The sequence below is a fragment of the Capricornis sumatraensis genome, chromosome 10, assembly GCF_032405125.1.
Source record: "Capricornis sumatraensis isolate serow.1 chromosome 10, serow.2, whole genome shotgun sequence".
NCBI lineage: Eukaryota > Metazoa > Chordata > Mammalia > Artiodactyla > Bovidae > Capricornis > Capricornis sumatraensis.
The window spans coordinates 34109940-34126748 of NC_091078.1; positions in this window are offsets into that span (position 1 = coordinate 34109940).

Genomic DNA, 16809 nt, shown 5'->3' on the forward strand with positions numbered 1-16809 from the left:
TGGAACTGGAGTGGGTTGCCATTTCCTTCTCCAAGGTATCTTCCAGACTCATATTTCAAACCCGCATTTCTTGAGTCTCTGGCACTGGCGGATGGATTCTTTACCACTGTGTCACCTGGGAACATACACACATATCCACTCTTTTAAAGATTCCTTTCCCTTACAGGCCACCACAGAGTATTAAGTAGAGTTCCTTGTGTGATTCTGCAGGTTTTTATTAGTTATCTAGTTTATAGAATCTCACTTAATTCTTAAAACAACCTATTAAATGTACTGTGTTGCCCACATTTTAAAATAGAAGAAAATAAGATAAGTAACTAGTTCATCTCAATTTTTGCATCTAGTAGGTAGCCACAGCCAAGTCTTTCTGACAACAGAGCATACGGACTAAACGTTCTGGACCCTGCCTCAAAATCAAAGTCAACTTAGAGTGTAAACTTGAGTTAATACTTGACTACCTCTCCATATAGTAGAAATTCAGATGTGAGATGAAAATGATAGTGGTAATATATTTGGGGCATAAAACATCAGAATTTAAAAGCTGACAGGATATGGTTGGTGGTAGAGGGCTGGATAAGAGATCCAAGGTAATTCCATGACCTCAGTGGCTGGTTGGTCTCCAATTTACCATCCCCCACAGATCTCCACCACCTCACCCACAAGTTCAAAGAGGGGAACAGGGCTTAAGGGGTATCTTCCACTGGGGCCTTGGCTAAATCACTTAGTTTCTCTAAATATCAATTTCATCTACTAAAAGGGAGAAGCTGCCTTGCCTATCTCTCCTAATTGTTTTCCATATAAAATAAAACAATGCCTATGAAAAGCTGTATGCATATACATGTTTCAGCTAGTTTATGATAATTTCCTATAAAAAGTGTTTTATAACATATCTGATGATATATTCTTGAGAGTCCCTTGGACGCAAGGAGATCCAACCAGTCCATTCTAAAGGAGATCAGTCCTGGGTGTTCATTGGAAGGACTAATGTTGAAGCTGAAACTCCAATACTTTGGCCACCTGATGTGAAGAGCTGACTCATTTGAAAAGACCCTGATGCTGGGAAAGCTTGAAGGTGGGAAGAGAAGGGGACAACAGAGGATAAGATGGTTGGATGGCATCACCAACTCAATGGACATGGGTTTGGGTAGACTCCAGCAGTTGGTGATGGACAGGGAGGCCTGGCATGCTGCAGTTCGTGGGGTTGCAAAGAGTCGGACACGACTGAGTGACTGAACTGAACTGAACTCAACTGATGATATATAATAAGGGTTATATTGTTTTTCAAAAGTAAGATGGATTTTTTTAATTAATATTTCTATTTCTCACAAAATTATGTGATTTAATGATTACTTTTATTTTACATGGTCACTTTTGTCTTTTGTTTACATACTAAGGATCTAAGAAATTGCCTGAAAATATTTTTGCTTTCCTAGCAAATAAATCCAGCTGTGAATTCTGATACGAGATTATATAAAATGACAAATCTCACTTACCCAATGATAGGAAAATAGAACAATCTAAAGGATACAAGCATGCAGAACCACCAAGAATGTAACATTTTGCCTCAGTATTTGACCTTTCTCCTGCTTGACTATTTACCTTGCCTTCCTTGTCACAATACAGTCTCTATTTTCCACAATAGTAAATAGATAGAGATATGGATTTGTGTGTGTGTGCATATATGGGTATGTAGATACAGACATATATATTATTTTCCAAACTAAATGGAAAATAGAAAAATATATGATACACCTGTGAACACACATACACATAATTCCTTTTTTCTAATTCAACATTCAGTTCAAGACTGCTTATAAAATCCAATCAAAATACAAATACAAATGGACAATATGATAAAATTGTTTTTAGAAACTACTCTTTAGGTAATCTCAGACCTATTGATCTGAATCTTGTGTTCTATGAATTCTTTCTCTTGTTTAGGCCAGATGCCAGATGTCAGAAGCAACTCTAAGTCACACAATAATTGTGTATCAAAGGATTATAATGCTGACAACAGCAACAACAAACATATTGTACAACAATTGCGCCATTCCATATAATTTTTTTCTTATCTCATTAGGTCTTAACAACCCTGAGAACTAGATGCTATATTTCCCACTATTGTGTCATTAAGGAAAGAGAATAAGAGAAGTTGAAGTTCACGGAGCTAGTAAATTGTGAAGCAGGTGTGTGGACCATTCATAAGTCAGAAAGGGTAAGTTATTTTGCTTCACAACATAAAACCCAAAATTTCTGTGACTTAGAACAACAAAAGTTTGTTTCTCTTCCATGCTATATGACCAGTACAGGCTGATAGCAGTGTTTTCAAGGATCTAGGCTAGTGGAGCAACTACCATCTCCAAGTTTACAATATTTTATAATACAGGGACAGGAAATCTTGAAACAACAATTAAATGCTCCAGCACAGAATAAACTAAGTTAACTCACTGCCTAGAACTTATCACATGATCCTATATTTGACTCACAGAGGGTCAGAAAGTACAATCCAGAAAGCTGGAAAAATTTGGAGAAAAACACTAATGGTTATCATAACTCATATCTATCTAGAAACCATAGCAGTGCTCTTTCCACTATACGGTGTCAGACAGAATAATCATTCCGCAAAGCATCTGAGTCTTCTACAGCATGAAAACCATTCCCATTTGGAGTCTGACCTGAAATACATAGACTGCCAGATGGTTTACTTGGGGTCAGCAGAAAATTGGGCTTCCCTGGTGGCTCAGACAGTAAAGAATCCATCTGCAATGCGGGAGACCTGGATTCAATCCCTGGGTTGGAAAGATGCCTTGGAGGAGGAAACTACCACCCCCTTCAGCATTCCTGCCTGGAGAATCCCCATGGACAGAGAAGCCTGGTGGGCTACAGTCAATGGGGTTGCAACAGTCAGACATGACTGAGTGACTAAGCATAGTACAGCACAGCACAGAAAATTGCAGTTCAGGGTCTGCAACCATGGTGAGCTATGAGCCAGCTTATACACAGCAAGGAGAGGAGAAAGGCTACAGTAAACAAAATCCATGATTTTCATTGACTGATTCTTTGCCAGGAAAGGAGTCTGTTCTTCCTTTTGGGTTCTGCTAGCTTCACAGGCTTGAGAGCTTCCCATTCTGGTCTTCTGATTCTATTTAACTGAAAGTAAAAAGTGAAAGTGTTAGTTGCTCAGTTCTGTCTGATTCTTTGGAACCCCATGGACTGTAGCCTGCCAGTCTCTTCTGTCCATGGAATTCTACAGGCAAGAATACTGGAGTGGGTAGACATTCCTTTCTCCAGAGGATCTTCCTGACCTAGGCATCGAACTCAGGTCTTCGGCATTGAAGCCAGATTCTTTATCATCTGAGCCACCAGGGAAACCTCTACTTAACTGAGGTTTCTGTTAGTTTTTATAATTTTAATACATATTACAATAATTTTCCAACCTTAATTGCATATAAACAATAATTGCTCAACATAAAGATCTAACTGGATCAATTATTTTCTTTTTACTTCCCTTAAACTTAACTTTTTTTTTTTTCAGACAGACCATTCAAAAAATATTGTTATCAACTGTATTGGATTTTTATTGCCATGTAACAGATGATCACAAACCTAGTATAAAGATGCACATTATCTCACAGATTCCAGAGCCAGGAACCTGTGTTTGGCTTAGCTGGGCCTTCTTCATAGGGTCTCAAAAGACTGCAGTCAAGATGGTGTTCTCATCTGGAGGCTTAAATGGGGAAGAATCCTCTTCCAAGCTCAATCAGATTACTGGCAGAATTCAATTCATTGGCACTGTATGATGGAGGGCCCTGGCATTTTGCAGACTGCTGCCTTAGGGGTGTCTTTAAATTCTTCTGCCCCATGCCCTTCTATATATGTAGTTCAGAATGTGACTCCTTGCTTCTTCAATTTTCAGCAAGAAAGTCTCTCAACTGTCTGCTCAGACAGATTTTTATAATGAAATCATGGAAGTGATATTCCATCACCTGTGTCATGGTTAGAATCAAGTCATATATTTCACTGTTTGGATTACACTAAATTGGGAGAGGGGCACCAGAAGGCAGGGATTAGTGGGAATTATCCTACTTTCAAAAATTGTAATATAGATGTGATTATAATAACAGAAGAGAGGAAATCTTAAAAGAAGTCTGGGGAGAAGAAAGCTTAACTATAGATGGAAAAAAAGAATAATATATTAAGTGGCTATCTTGTCAGCAATGATGCAAACAAAAGGAGAATAAATGAAATACAAAGGTTAAAAGAAAAAAATTCAGGGAAATTGTTCTTAAGAGTAGAAAGCAAAATAAAGACTTTCTCAGACAAACAGAAACTGATGGAATTCATCATCATCAGACTTTCTTTCAATAAATGTTAAAAGGTTTTCCAGTGAAATGGAAATGATATAAGTAAGAGATTTAGTTTTACACAAAGAAAAGAAGTACAACCAAAAGGAATAAGTGAAGGTAAAATACAATATACTCTTCTTTTCCCTAATTTATCTAAAATATAAATTTTTTAAAGCAATGTAAATATCATGTGAATATAGCATATGGATAAGCGAAAGAAGCTTATTAAAATCAGACTCCTTGTTCTGGAGGCAGCTTTAGCACTCCTATAAAAAGTGCTCACAGAAGACACCCTCTTAAAATGTTTTTGGGAGTTACAGTGTTTGAAAGACCTGACTTAATATAGCATCAACATATTATAGACACTGCTTGTACTGGATTGGGTGATAAAGATTAATAAAATACCAAAGATTCCTAATGGCAGTTTATGCAGACCTTTTATAAGAACAGTGTTTGATATCAAATACTGTTATTATTTGTATTGGATGGGCTTTAAGGAGATAGATGACAGCATACAAATAAATGCAGAGAATTCTGTACTCATTAACATAATCCATTTTAGAACATTTCACAAACCCCAAAAGAAATCCTATACAGCTGGACTATCACCCCTACTATTATCAATTTTATTGAAGTTTTCAAAGAACAGGACTTTGTTTTCCTTGAATTTCTTTATTGTTTTCCTGTTTTTCAATTCATTAATACATTGAAAAAAACTTTCAAATCCTCTATAGCTATACTAATTTTCTGTCTGTTTGGTTTATTATTACTGATGAGAGTACTGAAGTCTCCAATTATGGTAATAAGAATTAGTTACAGTATGGTATATAGCCTTACTTTTAAACTTCATATTTAAAGGGTTTTTTGTAGACAACATATAATTGGGCCTTATTCTCTATCCTTTCTGATAATCTCTTTTAATTGCTGTATGTTTATCTATAATATTTAAAGATATCTTTGATGTTGTTCAGTTGGTATCTACTATTTTAACTATTTCTCATCAATTAAATTTTTTGTTTAACTTTTTTCCCAATTTTCCTCCCTCCTCAGGGCTTAATTGAATATTGTATGTTTATATTTTACCTATTTGCTTAATGTATCAATTATACTTTATAATAATCTGCTCTTTACAATGATCAATCATAGATGGATAACCCTAAGCCCTCCTTCAAATAACACATACTGATTTCTGTGCAGTGCTAGATCTAATCCCTTGAACCTGTCACTTCCACTGTATAATCATAAGGGATTTGGTTTATCATATCTGAATGGTCTAGTGGTTTTCCTAACTTTCATCAGTTTCAGTCTGAATTTGGCAATAAGGAGTTCATGATCTCAGCCACTGTCAGCTCCTGGTCTTGTTTTTGCTGACTGTATAGAGCTTCACCACCTTCAGTTGCAAAGAATGTAATCAATCTGATTTTGATATTGACCATCGGGTGATGTCCGTGGGTAGAGTCATAATTGATTTATTGGAAGAGGGTGTTTGCTACGACCAGTGCGTTCTCTTGTCAAAACTCTGTTCGCCTTTGCCCTGCTTTACTTTGTACTCTAAGGCCAAATTACCTGTTTTTTGGCTTCCTACCTTTGCGTTCCAGTCCCCCATGATGAAAAGGACATGTTTTTTGGTGTTAGTTCTAGAGTTTCTTGTAGTCTTTCGAAAGTGAAAGTGAAAGTTGCTCCATCATGTCCAACTCCTTGCGACCCCATGGACTATAATCCATGGAATTCTCCAGGCCAGAATACTGAAGTGGGTAGCCTTTCCCTTCTCCAGGGGATCTTCCCAGCCCAGGGATTGAACCCAGGTCTCCCACATGGCAGGCAGATTCTTTACCAACTGAGCTATCAGGGAGTCTTTTAGAGCTGTGCAAATTATGAAATATTTGCTAAACTGATTTTTTTTACTAGAGTCCTTTTAAGTATTTAATGATTTATGCTGGATAGCATTAAAATGATATTATTTAACTGTAATTTTATGGATTTAAATTGTCTCATTTTAAAGTATAGAAAAGCAGCAATTTAAATCTGAATTTCAAGCAACTACCTATCAAAAAAAACTATTTAGACTGAGCTTTCAAATTGCAACATGTGTCTAAAATGACATTCAATAATTTCATTCTTACTGTGATGATACTGTGGATTCTGGAGATTGAAGTCATAATGCATAATGATAAAAACCTTAGAAGACAGAAGGGAAAAAAATGCGAAACCTCATGTTTTTTCATGTGGTCTTTATCAAGCAAAAGAAACTGTTTTGATGAAAAGAATTGAAGTTGCTTCTGCTTTGAGGTGTCAAACTGAGGAAAGGTTTCTTATCTCTCTCTGTTTTTTCTAAAAGTGTGAGTTTATATTAATTACTTCATGAATTTCCTTAATTACATCTCCAATGAGACATTCTGGTGTGTTTTTACAAATCCTGCTATTAGCAGTTTTTATGTGGTCTACTCTGATGTTACTGATTACTGGAAATCATAAAGTTATAATAAACATTATTGCTTTCTTTATTATTTCTTTCATTATTGCTTTAAACCTGAAATCTAAGCACAGTAATAATTATGAAACAAAGGTTAAGTTTGATCAGTGACTACTAAATGTCCCAATGAAACAATAATATTGATCATAAGTAGAGCTGACAATTATGGAAGTTATCTATTTACTTTGTTCACAAATAGGAATATGTCAAAATCATGCTAGAAAGCAAGGACTTAAACCTGTATTCTGATCTCTAAGTTGCTTACACACTTTCCCTTGAAGACAAATCCATGTTTTACAGCCGCAAAACCCCTTCATCTATCAAATATTTTTCTGCCCTGTATCTTTAAATTTTGTAATGTTTTGTATAATTTCCTATGATAAATCATTGGAGAAAAATCCACTTAGCCTAAGATCTTTTGTAACTTTAGACCCGCACAGATTCATCAATAATAAGCAATATATTTGAACTGCAATACTCCATAGCTAATATAACACTTTATAAATATATAATATTTCTTTGTATAAAATGTGAAACTGTGTATTCCCTTCGGAAGTATACTTTTAGTTAAAAAGAAAAAAAAAACTTACGTGTTAACCTAGCCACTAACTAGCTACATGATCTTCAGGAAATCCCTTGATAAACATTATCACTCATTGCTAGATAAAAATAAATGTCTCTTCGAAATTTTTAACAATAAAGGAAGGGTGTCCAAAAAGCTATAAGAACCTCTACATCTCTTTGGTTTTATAAGCACATCTGAAATCTTAGGTTAATAATAGGCAAAAGAGTGGAGAAGTGGAAATAAAGACAATACAAAAACTTTGTATTCAAATTCTGCTTGTGTATTTCACCTGCAATAGCTTTTGGGTGAATTATAAAAACTCTGTAAAACTCAGTTTTCTTGAGTAAAAATAATACTAATACTGAAGTAATAGCTACAAAAATCTTTTATAGTTGATGAGAATTTGGCAAAACACCCCTATTCTCACACTTGGCAGCCCATTGGAATACTCCTCTATGTGATTAGTTGTCAATACCCAAAGCCTTGCTCTATCTGCTCAAGGCAAACACTCCCCAAGTTCAGCCCTAGACTCTCTACTCTTTCCCCTCTTCCAGAGATTTCATTTACACTCACAGTTTCATAATTTCTTCTAAATACATGAAAACCTTAAATCCGATTGAATCCCTAAAAGAGTGGGGGCATGAAGATACATGAATATAGAATCTAAGTAAAAAAGATATCATGTAATTAGTGAAATAATAATAATTTAAAAAAGAATACCTGAAGTTTTTAAATTGGAGTATAGTTTATTAATAGTTATATTAGTTTCAGATATACAGCAAAGTGATTCAGTTGTACATATACATGTATATATTCATTTCAATATATACCACCCTTATGATATCACCCTTATGGCAAAAAGTGAAGAAGAATTAAAGAACCTCTTGATGAAAGTGAAAGAGGAGAGTGAGAAAGCTGGCTTAAAGCTCAACATTCAGAAAACTAAGATCATGGCATCTGGTCCCATTACTTCATGGCAAATAGATGGGGAAACAATGGAAACAGTGACAGACTTTATTTGGGGGGACTCCAAAATCACTCACTGCACATAGTGACTGCAGCCATGAAATTAAATGACTCTTGCTCCTTGGAAAACAAGCTATGATCAACACAGATAGCATATTAAAAAGCAGAGACATTACTTTGCTGACAAAGGTCCATCTAGTCAAAGTTATGCTTTTACCAGTAGTCATGTATGGATGTGAGATTTGGACTATAAAGAAAGTTGAGTGCAAAAGAATTGATGCATTTGAACTGTGGTGTTGGATAAAACCTCTTGAGAGTCCCTTGGACTGCAAGGAGATCCAACCAATCCATCCTAAAGGAAATCAGTCCCAAATATTCACTGGAAAGACTGATGCTGAAGCTGCAACTCCAATACTTTGGCCACCTAATGTGAAGAACTGACTCCTTGGGAAAGAACCTGATGCTGGGAAAGATTGAAGGCAGGAGAACAAGGGATGACAGAGGATGACATGGTTGGATGTCATCAGACTTGATGGACATGAATTTCAGCAAGCTCCAGAAGTTGGTGATGGACAGGTCAGCCTGGTGAGCTGCAGACTATGGGGTCACAAAGAGTCAGACATGACTGAGCAACTGAAGTATACGGGAAAAACATTAACTATAAGGGAAAAATATTTCCCTATAGTTAATATAGTTAACCAATGTATTGTGGTGGGACAAGGTTCATGATGAGGTGTCAATCTTGTTGTATTTATTAAGACTTGTTTTGCAGCCTACCTGTGATGTATCCCAGGGAATATTCCATGTGCACTTGAAAGGAATCTATCCTGTTTCCTGAAAGTCCTATGCAGGGTTCTGCTCAAATGGAGTTCTCTATGCTCATCTTCTCCTGTGAGAACTCCAAAATTACAACTCACTGCTGAACAACCATCAACAGGAGAATGTTAGATTCCACCAAAAAAAAAAGATACCTCACATCCAAGGGCAAAGAAAAAGCCTCAGCAAGATGGTAGGATGGGCGATATCACATTTAGAATCATACCCCATATCCGCCAGAGATACTCAGAGGGCTCAAACAAACCTTGTGTGAACCAGGAGCAGGAGACCCCACAGAGACTGAGCCAGAACTGTGTTTGAGTGTCTCCTGCAAAGGTATGGGTAAGCAGTGGGCTGCTGCAGGGGCAGGGGCTCTGGGTGCAGTAGACCTGATTATGGCATAAGCCCTCTTGGAGGAGGTCTGCCATTAACCCCACAATAGAGTTGCCAGAACTTGCACAGGACTGGGGAAACAGACTCTTGGAAGGCACAAGCAAAAGCTTGTGTGCACCAGGATCCAGGAGAAAGGGGCAGTGACCCCATAAGAGATTGACCCAGACTGGCCCATGAATGTCCAGGAGTCTCTGGCAGAGGTGTGGGCTGACAGTGGCTTGCTGCAGAGTTGGGGGCACTGAATGTAACAATGTGTGTATGGGACATTTTGAAGGAAGTTACCATTATCTTCATTACCTCCACCATAGTTTGGCCTCAGCTCAAACAACAGGGGGAAAACATAGCAACACCCATCAACAGAAAATTGGATTAAAGATTTACTGAGCATGGCCCCGCCCATCAGAACAAGACCCAGTTGGCCCTCAGTCTCTCCCATCAGGAAGCTACCATAAGCCACCTATCCTTCTCCGTCAGAGGATACACAGAATGAAAACCACAATCACAGAAAACTAACCAATCTAATCACGTGGGCCACAGCCTTGTCTAACTCAATGAAACTATGAGCCATGCCTTGTAGGGCCACCCAAGATGGATGGAACATGGTGGAGAGTTCTGACAAAACGTGGTCCCCTGGAGAAGGGAATAGCAAACCACATCAGTATTCTTGCCTTGAGAAACCCATGAAGAGCATGAAAAGGCAAAAAGATAGGACACTGAAAGATGAAATCCCCAGGTTGGTAGTTGCCTAATATGCTACTGGAGAAGAGTGGAGAAACAACTCCAAAAAGAATGAAGAGACAGAGCCAAAGCAAAAACACCACCAAGTTGTGGATGTGACTGGTGATGGAAGTTAAGTCCAATGCTGCAATGAGCAATATTGCATAGGAAACTGGAATGTTAGGTCCATGAATCAAGGAAAATTGGAAGTGGTCAAACAGAAAATGGCAAGAGTGAACATCAACATTTTAGCAATCAACAAACTAAAATGGACTGGAATGGGTGAATTTAACTCAGGTGACCATTATATCTACTACTGTGGGCAAGAATACCTTAGAAGAAATGGAGTAGCCAATCACAGTCAACAAAGAGTCCAAAATGCAGTACTTGGATGTAATCTCAAAAATGACAAAATGATCTCCATTCGTTTCCAAGGCAAACCATTCAATATCACAATAATCCAAGTCTATGCTCCGACCAATAATGCTGAAGAAACTGAAGTTGAATGGTTCTATGAAGACCTACAAGACTTTCCAGAACTAACACCCAAAAAAGATGTCCTTTTCATTATAGGGGACTGGAATGCAAAAGTAGGAAGTCAAGAGATACCTGGAGTAACAAACAAATTTGGCCTTGGAGTACAAAACAAAGCAGGTCAAAGGCTAACAGAGTTTTGCCAAGGGAATGCATTGGTCATAGCAAACAGAAATGGTAGGGACCTAACAGAGGCAGAAGATATTAAGAAGAGGTGCCAAGAATACACAGAAGAACTATCCAAAAAAGACCTTCATGACCCAGATAACCAGGATGATGTGATCACTCACCTAGAGCCAGACATCATGGAATGAGACGTCAAGTGGACTATAGGAAGCATCATAACAAACATAATTAGTGGAGGTGATAGAATTCAAGTTGAGCTATTTCAAATCCCAAAAGATGACGCGTTAACACACCAAAAAATTTGGAAAACTCAGCAGTGGCCATGGGACTGGAAAAGGTCAGTTTTCATTCCAGTCCCAAAGAAAGGCAATGCCAAAGAATGCTCAAACTACTGCACAATTGCACTCATCTCACACACTAGCAAAGTAATGCTCAAAATTCTCCAAAGCAGGCTTTAACAGTACATAAACAGTGACCTTCAAGATGTTCAAGATGGATTTAGAAAAGGCACAGAAAACAGATCAAATTGCCAACATCCATTGGATCATCAAAGAAGCAACAGAGTGCCAGAAAAAAACAACTACTTTTGCTTTACTGACCATACCAAAACTTTGACTGTGTGAATCACAACAAACTGTGGAAAATTCTTAAAGAGATGGGAGTACCAGATTACCTTACCTATCTCCTGAGAAATCTGTATGCGAGTCAAGAAGCAACAGTTAGAACTGGATGTGGATCAGCAAACTGGTTCCAAATAGGAAAAGGAGTATGTCAAGGCTGTATATTGTCACCCTGCGATTTAACTTATATGCAGAGTACATCATCTGAAATGCTGGTCTGGATGAAGCACAAGCTGGAGTGAAGATTGCTGGGAGAAATATCAATAATCTCAGATATGCAAATGACACCACCCTTTTGAGCCTCTTGATGAAAGTGAAAGAGGAGAGTGAAAATGTTGGCTTAAAACTCAGCATTTAGAAAACTAACATCATGACATCTGGACCCATTACTTTGTGGCAAACAGTTGGGGAAACAATGGAAACAGTGACAGCTACAGTCCATGACAGAGCAACTGAACTGAACTGAAAATAACTGTAAATTAATTAATCATGAAGGAAATTAACCAGAAAGTAACTATAAGGGAAATTAACTAGAAAGTCATTATAAGGGAAAACAATTCTCATCAGAAGAAACACTAACATGCAGAACTAAATAATATGCTTCTAAACAGCAAATGGGTCAATGAAGAAATGAAAGAAAAAAATTTTTAAATACCTGCATAAAGTGAAAATGAAAACACAATGACTGAGAATATATGCAACAAAAGCAGTACCAAGAAGGAAATTGACAGTGATACAAACCTACTTCAGAAACAAAAATCTTAAACAACATTACCTTATGACTTAAGAAACTAGGAAAAGAACAAACATACCCAAAGTTAGTAGAAGGAGATAAATCATAAAGATCAGAGCTGAAATAAATGAAATAGAGACTAAAATGCAATAGAAAAAAATCACTGAAACTCTATGAAGATAAACAAAATTGATAAAACTTTAACCAGACTCATCAGGAAATAAGAAAGTGAAAGTGTAAAGTTGCTCAGTTGTGTCTGACTCTTTGTGACCCCATGGGCTGTAGCGTACCATGCTCCTCTGTCCCTGGGATTTTCCAGGCAAGAGTACTGGAGTGGTTTGCCATTTCCTTCTCCAGAGGATCTTCCCCACTCAAGGATAGAACCTGGGTCTCCCGCATTGCAGGCAGATGCTTTACCATCTGAGCCACAAGGGAAATAAGAAAGGGGCCCCAAATCAATAGAATCAGAAATGAAAAAGGTAAAGTTACAAACAAAAATGCTGAATTGCAAAGGATCACAAGAGAGTACTACAAACAACTATAAATCAAATAGTTTGACAACGTAGAAGAAATGGACAAATTCCTAGAAAAGTAGTCTCTAAGATTTGTGGTATCAGATTGGGTAGGCTGTGCTGGGTTGCAGGGAGGGAAGATTGGATGAAGGTGATCAAAAGGTATAAACTTTCAGTTATAAGATAAATAAGTACTAGAAATGTAATCTACAACATAAATACAATTAACTGTTGTATGCTATACATAAAAATTTTTAAGCAAGTAAATCCTAAGAGTTTTCATCAAAAGGAACATTTTTTCCCATTTCTTTAATTCTGTATCTATATGAAATGAGGAATGTTCACTAAACTTATTGTGGTAATCATTTCATGATGTATATAATTCAAATCACTATGCTGTACACCTTAAATTTATACAGTGCTGTATGTCAATTACATCTCAATAAAACTGGGGGAAAAAAAGAAATATTCCTTATATGCAACATCATTGGGCTTCTGAGGTGACAGCAGCAGTAAAGAACCCGCCTGACAATGCAGGAGACATAAGAGACGCAGGTTCGATCCCTGGGTTGGGAAGATCCTCTAGTGGCAGGCATGGCAACTCGCTACGGTATTATTCCCTGGAGAATCCCTTGGACAGAGGAGCCTGGCAGACTACAGTCCACTTCAGTTCAGTTCAGTCATTCTGTTGTGTCCGACTCTTTGCGACCTCATGGACTGCAACACATCAGGTTTCCCTGTCCTTCACCATCTCCCAGTTTGCTCAAACACATGTCCATTAAGTCAATGATGCCATCCAACCATCTCATCCTCTGTCCTCCCCTTCTCCTCCTGCCCTCAGTCTTTCCCAGCATCAGAGTCTTTTCCAATGAGTCAGTTCTTCTCATCAGGTGGTCAAAGTATTGGAGTTTCAGCCTCAGCAACAGTCCTTCCAATGAATACTCAGAACTGATTTCCTTTACCATTGACCAGTTGGATCTCCTTGCAGTCCAAGGGACTCTCAAGAATGTTCTCCAACACCACAGTTCAAAACCATCAACCCTTCAGCACTCAGCTTTCTTTTTTTTTCACTTGTGTATTCTTACACAAATATCAACATTCCTTATACAAATGTAACTCTATAGAGCTTGATTTTCTCCCCAAGATTCAAATGTTGAGATCCTAACCTCCCTCCTATGTGACTGTATTTAATGATAGGGTATTTAACTGTGTGCATGTTCAGTCACTCTTTGCTACCCCAAGAACTGCAACTCATCAGGCTCCTCTGTCCACGGGATTTTTCCAGGCAAGAATACTGGAGTGGGTTGCCATTTCCTCCACCATGGGATATTCCTGACCCAGAGATCAAACCCTCTTCTCCTGCATCTCTTGCATTGGCAAGCATATTCTTTACCACTGAGCCATCTGAGAAGCCTCATTTAAAGAAATAATTAAGGCTGATTGAAGTTGTTAAGGGGGCTTCCTAGGTGTCGCTAGTGGAAGAGAATCTGCCTCTCAATGCAGGAGACATAAGAGATGTGGGTTTCATCCCTGGGTCAGGAAGATTCCCTGGATGAGGGTGTGGCAAACCACTTCAGTATTCTTGCCTGGGAAATCTCATGGACAGGGAGCCTGGCAGGCTTAGCATGCAGGCAAAGTTATTAAGGTCAGCCCTAATCCAGTATGGCTGGTGTCTTAGAGATGAGATTAGGACAGAGACACACACAGAGGGAAGGCTATGTGAAGACACAGGGAGAAGACAGCCATCTACTTGTCAAGGAGGAAAGCCTCAGGAGAAACCAATCCTGCTGACTCTGAGCTTCCAGAATTGTGAGAAAATTATTTTCTGTTGTATAAATCATTCAGCCTGTGTTATTTATTATTGTAGCCATAGCATACTAATACACTACCCATGTAAAGAATGACATTCTATTAAAAGAAAGTTAACATAGAATCTTAATCATTTAAAAAAATTAAACATGTCTATCCGTGAAAAGGTTAAAATACGAAGTGCACAAAGTTACCACACAGAAGTACTATTATTCTTAACACCATTATTCTTGGTATCCATCTTCTGTCTATGAAGACCAACTTATGCAATATCAGCCCTAGCATTTCAGATCTTTTTTCTTCCCTTTAGGCTATGCACTACTGTACATCTTAGAATCCACCTGGACTTTGGGAGAAAGTTATTTAAGATATTTCACAGAAAACAGAAAACAAATTCAGCACCATTTACTTCATAACTTACAGATGTTCGCTGAACTGGTAATTAAATTTATACTATTTTGATAAGACTAACTTTCTCATAAACTTAAATCAAAACAGTATAAAGAGCTATGCTTCTAATTATGCACAAAACTTGTAAAACAAGTTTCAAATGGCAATATAGTATACTTAGGAAAAATTAAAAAGATATACATATTTGGCAATTCACCCCAGAATTAACCACAGGGCAATTGTAATATGATTTAATTGATAATATTAAACATACCCAGAACTCTTCAAGAATATGCCCTTTAGGCCTTCCCTAGTGGCTCAGTGGTAAAGAGTCTGCCTGCCAATGAAGGAGACATGGGTTCAATTCCTGGTCCAGGAAGATCCCACACGCTGCAGAGCAACTAAGCCCAGTGTATCACGGTTACTGAGCCTGTGTTCTAGAACATGAGAGCCACAACCCTTGAACCCATGTGCCACAACTCCTGACGCCCTCATGCCCTAGAGCCTGTGCTCTGTAACAAGAGAAGCCACTGCAATGAGAAGCCTGTGCACCCCAACTAGAGAGTAGCCCCCACTCACTACAAGAAGAGAAAAGCCTGTGCAGCAATGAAGACCCAGCATAGCCAAGAACAAAATAAATTAATTAATTGAAAAAAAAGAAAATGCTCTCTAAAGTCAAGATAGACCTCTCAGCCCAGACGTTCATCTCAGATTTATAGATTGTTTAGTTTCTACCATCCAAACTTCAGTTCTTCCACTCTGATTTTGATAACCACATACTTATGATACAATAAATTATACCGTATTTAAAGACTTAATATTTTGATGTTGCAAATGTTTATATGACATAGAAAACTGATTTGAAATTTATTTTGAGAATTACTTTGATGGTAATTATTCATATTATCTTTAATCTACATAAATCAGAGAGCTGCTATACTAGTTTACTCAGCTACTGTAACAAATTGCTACAAACTGGATGGTTTAAAACAACAGAAATGAATTCTCTCACCATTCTGAATAACTTAGGTTCAAAATCAAGGTACTAGAAAGATGACACTCCTTTCGGAAGTTCCAGGAAAAAATCTATACTTTGTCTCTACTAGCTTCTGGGGACTGTCTGGATGCCTTGACTTTCAGCCTCATCACTTCAAATTCTGCCTTTATAGTCACATTGCCTCCTCCTCTTCTGTCTGCATTATCTCCATTTGCTTCTCTCTTATGAGGACTGTGATTGCATTTATGGTCCACTGGAATAATCCAGGATAATCCATCCATCTCAAGATCTTAATCCTACCTGCATCTGCAAACACCCTTTTTCAAATAATGTCTCCATGTTCCACAATCATGACTTGATATCTTGAGATGTCCATTATTCAGCCTCTTATGGGGTCGTAAAGAGTCAGACACAACTGAGCGACTTTACTTTCACTTTTCACTTTCATGCACTGGAGAAGGAAATGGCAACCCACTCCAGTATTCTTGCCTGGAGAATCCCAGGGAGGGAGGAGTCTGGTGGGCTAATGTCTACGGGTCGCACAGAGTCGGACACGACTGAAGTGACTTAGCAGCAGCAGCATAGCTTCTTTTTTCCCTTTAGAAAAAGTAAAAATGCTTCAGTGCTGATTACATTATTTTTCAAATTATGTGTATTATTGTATTAGATAAAATGCAGTAATGTCAAAATTTTTACTGATTGAAAAGATTGATGAGCTAAATTTTCTAGCCTAATACATAATTCTCTTGCTCTATTGGAATTTTGATATGTAATTTCCCACTTTAAATTTGTTCCTCTTACATTTTCCCTAA